This window comes from Lygodium microphyllum, chromosome 9, assembly GCF_053477565.2.
Source record: "Lygodium microphyllum isolate KBCC chromosome 9, Lygodium_microphyllum_v1.1.10, whole genome shotgun sequence".
Classification (NCBI taxonomy): domain Eukaryota; kingdom Viridiplantae; phylum Streptophyta; class Polypodiopsida; order Schizaeales; family Lygodiaceae; genus Lygodium; species Lygodium microphyllum.
The window spans coordinates 97,467,876-97,476,940 of record NC_141143.1 but is presented as its reverse complement, the minus strand read 5'-3'; positions in this window follow the sequence as shown (position 1 = coordinate 97,476,940).

Genomic DNA, 9,065 nt, shown 5'->3' with positions numbered 1-9,065 from the left:
CCATCGCCAACATCTCCACCATCAAGCGACATCCTACAGCTTGCATTTGCACCTTCTTGGAGCCGTTTGGCATCATCTCTCCCTTCTTCAGCTGTCGCCTTTGTCTTTGGCAACCCCTAGTGTCCATGTTTTGCAGTTTTTGCTTTCTTCACACTCCAAGTGGTAATCACAGACTTAGGATTTGTCTCTGGTGGACATCACTCTTCGACATTGCTCTGCCCTCGAAAACATTGTACACTCTTACATTCATTTATAGCATTCATTCACTTCAGAGTTGTGTTCTCTCTCTTTCTTCTTCTGTTTGTATTTGAGTTTCTATGATTGAGTTTTGAGTTTTGCATTTAGGATTTAAGTTTTACTCTTTGTGTCTATGTCTGTCTCTATGTTTTTGTCGTGGTCGTACACTGTGTTTCCTCAGTGCAAACCCTAGCAGTTTTCTTCACAGAGACCACCCCCAGTCTCCCACATAGAACTGGTCCAACCACTCCAAAAGAGCTCCGCCCATCCGCCTGTATCCCCAAGAGAAATCCAGCGACCTCTCCCTCCTGTTAAAAGCTGGGTCCCGCCAAGCATCGCATGCTCCTATTGCAAGGAGAAAGACCTCCCATGCCTCTTGCTCCTCCCCTACCATACCCTAGTAATCTTTGACTCTCCCCTACTCATCCTCTAAGGCCTCTAGGTTGTTGAAGTCTCTTCCAACAATCCAAGAGTCCACCTTTGGAAGCTCTACTGCAATCTCCATTGCTATGTATCCTAACCTCAGTAGGAGCATAAACATTGAGGACTCCAAGGTAGAAATCCCCTAAATCCAGTCTAATCCATAGGACCCTCCCTGCCACAATCGTCTCGTGGTCTCGCACACATGCGGCAAGGCTTGGGCTAATAGAGGCGCATACGCCTCCACTCCTACCATCGGCACCAATAGGGTATTGCTAGTAGGTGCATGAGCTACATGGAAGTACCTTCCCCACCCGATGGGCCTGGGAGGGGGTGAGCTTATGCTCCTGAAGAAGTAAGATTTCGATCCATTCCACAAGGGCAAACTGCAACCCCTGCCGAACAATCAATTTCCTGGAACCGTGTACCCCACTTTAGTGGAGGTTGTTCACATTCCAGGATGCTAAGTGTAGAATCATGGGGAAACCTGTGTGACTAACCGAACATGCATCTATTCGGTGTGGAAACTGTTGGTGAAGAAGAGCTATGGGGCATGCGAATGCGCTTGGTCACAAGCCTAGAGAGTGAACTCCATTCCCCCATGGTGGCTCTCGTGTGGACCATGGGGGTGATAGATGCTCTAGGTGATACAACCAAGGCATCTATTAGCCAAGCTAAGAGGCATGACTCTATGCACTAGTAGAAGCGGTAGCCTATGTGAGGGGCCACTCAATCACATCCATTGATGAGCTCCACTGGGTAGGGGCTCGAAAAATCATGCTTAGATATAGAACCTCGGCTCCAGCCCAACAGTTAATGTCTATCATGCACCCTGGCCACTAATGGAAAAAGAGTGCTAGCCCTCCACCCATCCACTAGGAGATGTGATCTGCAACCTGGCCCCTCACTTCCTCCTTTATCTGTGTCATCGTCTAGTCTCCTAAATGAGAGGTTTGAAAGAAGAAAGCAGAGTTTGGTCCATTCGGTGGTGCTAGTAAATGGACATTACTGCTCCCTAACTTGCGGACAACAAAGATCCCCACATCCAGAGGTAGTGAAAACTCTCTGCGCTCCGCAACTCTCAAATAGGATCACAGACCACTACAGAAAAACTCCTATGGGAGAAATTGCACATGTCAAGGGAAAGTGTGACAGGCAGCTGGACTAGATGAGCTAGTGGCTATGTGGGGAGGGGGGAGGGAGGGGGGGCGGCGGGCGGGAGACACATGTACTGAGTGAGGTTCAGGGGGTTGATTAGCGGGGCAGATGGTGGGAAAGAGAGAGAGTGAGAGATGGTGGGGCAATCGGAAGTATGACGCGAGGATGAGAGAGGGCGAGTGGCCTCAGAAGGGGGGGGACTGTGGGATAGGGTCCGGGGGCAATCCATGAGGAGGTAGGCTTGGGGGCTGGGGGATCATGGGTGGGTTGGGCTGTGACACCTCAGTGGGTGGGGGGGGGGGGTCGGGGGGGTGGAGCCTTGTTGTTAACCCCAACACGAAGAAACCAAAAGGAAATAAAAAAGATGCAAGGCAAATGCGGAAAAAAGATAGCCCAACTGAAAAAAGAAGAGGAGAAAAGGCCAAAAGCGCAAGGGCAACCTTAAAAGTCCAAGGCAAATGCAAAAGGAGAAAGGTGCATTTTAAAATACAAAGGTTTACCCTAAAATCTTGTAAAAGAGTGACATGCTCTCTCCTGTGCAAATTGTAAAGATAGACGGGCGGTGGAGAAGAAGCAAGAAGGATAGGAAGGAAATAGAAAAAGAGGACCTAGGCCAATGGCCGGTCATATAAAAAGGGAATGACCGCCCAAGGAGGAGTAGGACATGTATAAAAGCCAAAAAGTGGAATGAGAAGCTCATTCTTGTGTGTGGCCAAAAGTGGCTCTCATCTTCTTCTTCTTCTTCTTCTTCTTCTTGCTTGCTTGAGCTTGTGATTGAGAGAGGGAGTGTGAGAGTGTGAGGGAGTGAGTGTGTGAGGGTGAGGGACCAGGGAGGAGAAGCTCTCCATCTTCTTCTCTTTTCTTCTCTTCTCTTCTCTTGCTCGCGGCAATGGAGCTTGGAACGTGGAGCTTGAGGATGGAACTTACTTGAAGCTTGCACTTGGATTATGGAGCTAGCGGAGTGCGCGGGAGAGGAGGTAACTCGATCTGCATGGAGGTAAGCTAACTACACCCGTAGATATAGATGGCGTGTTGGCTATGTGAGAGGTAGCCATTAGTGCTCAGCTTAGAACGCTTGAACAATAAGCAGTCCATGGGTATTGGCGGTTGAGCGAAAGCTCTCACATTTTGGTTCCGTTGTCGGGACCAACGGATTCAAGTCTTGAGCGCTTGCGCGCTTCGAATCGAGTATTGAAGTAGGGTTTTTCCCAAACTGGTGCTTGAGATAGATAGGTAGGAAGTGAGGGAGTTTGAAGAGGTATACGATCTCCTTAGCAAGTAGGTTTTTGGTTTTATTGGATTTGGAAAAGCATGTTGGAGTAGTGTAGGTGATTACTTTGTGATTTGTATGCATTTAGGGTAGGAAAAAACAAAGAAAAAGAAGCAAACAGTAGGGTTTTCTATTGCTGTACAACAGGCTAAAACAGGAAAATAGGGGCACAAATCCTTGGAGTGCTGTTTGATTCAAGCACCACAGTGATTCCAGGCATGTCAGGCTTTTCCTTGTAGTGTTTTGCACCTATCTGGAAGGCGCTGGATGATTTGGTGGAGTAGACATCTAGAGGCATTGCGCGCAACTCACGGGCCGTCGTCTGCGCCGTCCGACCAGGCCGTCCGAGTCCCAGAATCGAACCACTCCGAAGATCGAACCACTTTTTCGACCGGCCGACTACTAGAATCGAACCAGTCCCAATCGAACCGTCCGACTACTAGAATCAGACCACCCTCTCCGATCCGATTCCCAGAATCAGATCACTTTTCCGATCCAACTCGCAGAGTCAGACCATCCGACTACTAGAATCGGATCACCCTATCTGATCCGATTCCTAGAATTGGACCACTACAAGAATCGGACGTGACCAAAATCGAACCACTAGGCTGATCGGACCAACCCAAAATTGGACGTCCGATTCTGATAATCGGACTCCTGAAAATCGGACATCTGAGAATCGGACAGAAAACTGTCAAAATCGGACACGTATCTAGGATACAAATTTTGACGCATCTAAACCCCGAAATTGACCCCAAAGGCTATGTAGAGCTAAAGGCACATCACAGATCCATCACTAGGCTAAAACTTAGAGCAAGAAAATCTGGCTATAAACGGTCCTCCAAATTGCACATGGCATTTACCGTAACGGCCCTGCGGGCCGAGGGAGACCTCCGCACCTCCCCCAAGTAAGTTGGAGGGAAAACGCGCATCATGACAGGTCCTCCGGATTAGGCCATAATGTAGTAATGGCTCTACATAAGCATAGATCTTCACTTACAAAGCAGCAACCAGAAGCCCACACCCAAACTAAGACAAAAAGAGACCCTAGAACCTCAACAGGACAATCTAGCCATCAAAGGCAAAAGGGCCACACCGCAAGAACACAAAGACATTGTGTTCAGACCGTGTCTAATCAGAGAAAAATGTAACATCAAGCTACAACAGCAAGAATGACTAGATATGACAGTCCTGACGATAGATGCTCCTTGAATAGCACTGCACTGACAATCCAAGACATCAGTGGAAAATCCACATCTGGTCATGCAGTTGGGGACTCAAGGGCATTTTTCAAAAGGCTTAAATTTACAAGCCAAGACCCGGAAGACGAAGACATAGTACCACTTGCTTATCTTAGGGTCAAACTCACTGTAAAAAGAGAGCATACTATCGATGCTCTGATTGATGAAGGAGCGGATTTTAATGTCTTGACCTATGAATCATGGACCCTACTAGGCCAACCAAAGCTCACAGCGACTAATGCAACTCTTAGCCCTTACGGGGGACACCCACAAGCACTCATAGGGAAGTGCAAAATCCTTGCGACAATTGAAACTGAAAGCTTGCCTATCCTATTTCATGTTCCTCCAAATAGTGCTAGTTACGGGAAGGAAACCCTCCTTGGAAAACCCTTCAAAAGGGCGACCAAGTGTGAGACTGACTATGTAACACAGAGGATACACCTGACACTATCGGGCGTGAGAATAGTCACAACCTTTAGCAAGGGTGACCTCATCGAACCTCAAGGAAAAGGCAAGGAAGGTGCTGACGTAACAGTCAAGCCTACTAACGAGAGCAAGGACTTGTTGGAAGAGTTGATACAAGCACAGGTCGAACAATGAGAACCAGTGAGTGAGGTCATGCCTGAAACAAGAGAGTCAAGGGACAATGCCAAGGACGGGCTTTGGACTTACAAATATCATAGAAAAACCCCAAAAGAAGCCCAAGCCTTATAGACGAAGGCATCGATAGAAGGTCGGCACAACACAACGATGGGTGTCCAAAGCATTGCTACTTGCTCAAGGGTATTACATAGGTAACCCATGGATTTGGGTGCCAAAACCCCTTGCTAAACCTCCTTGGTCAACTGAAGGCCAGATCGTGTCAAGAGCAAAGAAGCGTAGGAAGAGATCTAAACGAAAAACCAAGTCTCGAGTCAACAACAGTGGAGTGACCGAGCCCCTCATGGTCGAAATCAAGAAACCAAACGGGACCAATCGGAGGGTAGATCCTCAGCCTAGCGTGCTTGACAAGCAGATGCCAGATGTAATCATTGAGGATACGAAGAAGCTGCTAGTGCCTAAGGAGCCTTTGATTCCCCAAGAGGATAGCAGGTATCATAGGCACAACATTGCTCATGGCAAGGTTAAATGCTCAACAAAGCAAATAGCAAAATCATCTAACAGCCACGAGCAAATCTCCCAGCTAGAGTCAAAACCACTTAGGAGTCCCAAGTCTCCCACGCCCTCTTTTCCTAAACGGACACAGGAAGCACGACAGTCGTCAAGTGCGGCCAGTCGATCTCAATCTCTACCTACATCAGAGCTTCCAAATGTCCAAGAGGCAGGACACGACACCACCCTTAGCTCTCAACCTAAGGATATGCCTATGCAATCCACCGTGGCTAGCTCAACTGATACTCAAGTGAATGCTGTAAGGGCGACAAAAGACATGACCACTTCCAATCGACCTAAGGACTTGACACCGCAATCCACCAATAGTAGTAAGTCCACTGAACTAGCTGCTACTACTCCCAATCAAGGATCACAGCAGTCATAGCCCTTGGCCGTGACAATGCCCCTTAGGGAACGTGTCCTTAGTAGTTCACCTGTGGAGAAGGTATCGCAACCAACTTCATTGACAACTCTAGCATTTCCAAAGCGCCTAAAGTCTAGGCTGGAGGAGTTAAACAATAGGGAAGAGCTAGATTCTCCAAAAAGGGAGGCAGTTGTACCCTCACAACCTAGCGAGGATATTCAACAGGCCATGGCTATGTCCCATGAGAACACACTAGAGAAAGAGAATACTGAGTCCCAACCAAGCACATCAACGGTTGACCTAGTACATAGTCCTGAGCCGTTGAGAGATGCACCTTCACTGACCAAGAAAAAGAGGAGAAAACAACGAAAACAACAGCAGTTATAGGTGGTTGTGGACCCCAAGAACATTGACACCAAGAGCGCTGGAGAGCTGAGCAATAAAGCATCGAGTCCATCCACCAATGACCCCATTGATGCCTCTCCTAATAGCGGTGAAACCTCATACACATCTGTGTGCTCTGAAAAATCAAAGCAGTCGTTACCATCAACAGTTGCTTTCAACACTCAATCTACTAACGATAGAACTTGCATTGACCAATCAAGAGTGGATACAATGTCACAAGGTGACAAATCTATACCAATCACATCCAAGGAGAACCATGACGCAATAACGAAGCCTCAGGAGAAACATGGAAACCCCAAGAGCATAATAAATCCTAGCGTTGGCCAAACTTGCTCTTCTAGGCCTGAGCCTCCAGCTATGCTAAAGCCCAGGCAAACTCCTAGACCCTTGCATGAGATAGCAACCGAGTAACATAGAAGAGTCACAGAATGCTTAACTGAGTTGGATGTTAAGCTCAAAGTGTTCGCACGTATCTATGTCGTAGTAGACATGGGCGCATTCCCTAAAGAGCAGCTTGAAGAATACTTGCCATTTCCCTAATCCTGGGAAGAGCAAGAACATCTTGACGAGCACTATAACAGGCTCATGTATAAACGCATGTGACTCATCTCTAACGAGGAAGCCGACGAACTACGCTTAACTGTCACATTCAATGAGATGCTCTGCCAACCAAATCTCTTAGAGATAGAGCAACTAAAGCGACTATCAGAGAGTCAGAGCCAATTTGAACAACGTTGGTGTGAAAACCGTGTTGCAATGGCCAAACTAGGAGCCCAAATCATGACAGTCTCAGAGGAGTGATTGGCCAAATGGCCGTCTCAAAGAGACCCAACCTATGTGGCACCAACTTCCTTTCGAGTGCTGACTGTCATTCAAGGTACGGACTTAGTTGAAACTAGCCAAGAGAACTCTCTGTCTAATAAGGTTCTCACTGAGGAGTTACATGTTGCCAATAAACTCGGACAAGGTTCCATGCTACTCGATGTTGCAAAATATCTATCGGTATTGAGTAAGCTGCCACGAGTACTAGATACGTGTGCTACGCTCCAGTACAATCCTAGGTTCTACAATTGGTTTTTATCCTCACAGAGTGAAATGGTTTCATGAACATGTACATAAATAAATGTGTTTTGTGATTGTGTAAATAATACCAAAAGAAGTAAAGGCCAACACACCCCATGAGCAATGATGACCAAGTACAGGTGATACGCATCAAGTCAAAACTAAGGGATTCAGGTTGGCGATGTCTTGTTTAGCTGGACATTTTCATTATGGTTGAAGCATGTGACTTGCATGTACTCTCACGCCTTTCCAAGTTAATGCAGAATGACACAGGTTAATGTCTAGAAGTGTTTAAAATCCAAGTCACCACAAGACCACCAATCCCACAAAGAACCATTATGGAGGAAGTGACAGGAATACCAAGAAACAAAAGCCATGACGGAAGCGCCACTGGATGAGAACCCAAGGACCCCTTTGCGGAAAGCACATATTGCAACTGAACATGGCCAAAGCATAATCATCGATTACCTCCTTCTTGGCCAGACTCTATGTTCGGGCAGGAGCCACACTCTCAACAAGGGCGAACGTATCTTCATCATTCAGGCTTCAATTCACAAGATGCTCTGCCCTTGTCCTACATGGCTCACTCCAAGTACTACCTCAATTGTTCAATGTCTCACATGTTACAAAGAGGTTTGCAAAATCTTAAGTGTATCTCTTCATCTCAACAACATTGCAAACTCAAGTGTATCTCTTCATCTCAACAACATTGCAAACTCAAGTGTATCTCTTCATCTCAACAACAGTTCCTCTAACATCAAGGCTGGTGACACAATCATCTCTATAATATTCATTCTTCATAACCTTAGAATCCCAACATTTATCAATCCAAATGAAAGGTTAACAGCCTCAATGTATGGCATTAATTGTATTTATTTTTTCCACAAAAAAAAAGAAAGAAATAAATAAAAGAAAAGAAAAGGAAAAAAAAAACCACACAAGCATAACACCGCACCTAGGGGACCTCAAATCAGGTACGTCCAATAACCTTGGTCGGCTGGCTCCGTCCCTAATCTCCTAGCCCTTTGTACATTCCCCACAATTGTTCAGGGGACATCAAGGGCAGGACATACCTAGGGAGCTCGCCTCGCCTATGGTTAGACATGTCACCCTAAACCACTTGCACAATTCTTTTGCACTCCATCTCAATGCCATTATAATCAACAATGGTAAGCAAGGCATGAAAGACAATGGAAAAGCACACCATACTTTTCAAGCACTACAAGTAGCCACTAGCTACCAGAAGCTAGGACATCCAAGAGCTCAATTATGCTACATTGCCTTGACAAGACCATAATGATATCTCAAGTAATCTTCAAGTATACTCCATGTCTTCATCGACAAATTTTTCCATCAACTTAGCCCCTTGCTTCACTGACCCATTGCTATACAAGGAACCAAGCCGATAGTCTTCTAAGTAATACCTAAATACGCACATATACTCACTCAATATTCACACTATAACCTATACACGGTTTGGGTCCTCAAGTGCAGGACAATACTCCAGGCTTACTTAGAGTTCGACTTGTCTCCCAAACTAATCAAAATATGTCTTAAGAAGACTAACACTCTCCCTTAGGGAGAGACCACATGAGAGGTTTTCCAATTGCAGGTATTAAATACTCCAACGAAAGCGTCGTCATCTCTACATTAACACTCAACTCTGAACTCTTGTCCTTTACTTTATCATGCAAGACCACTAAAAAATCATCACGAGCAGAATCCACCATGAGCATCCCGAGAACACCAACACCCG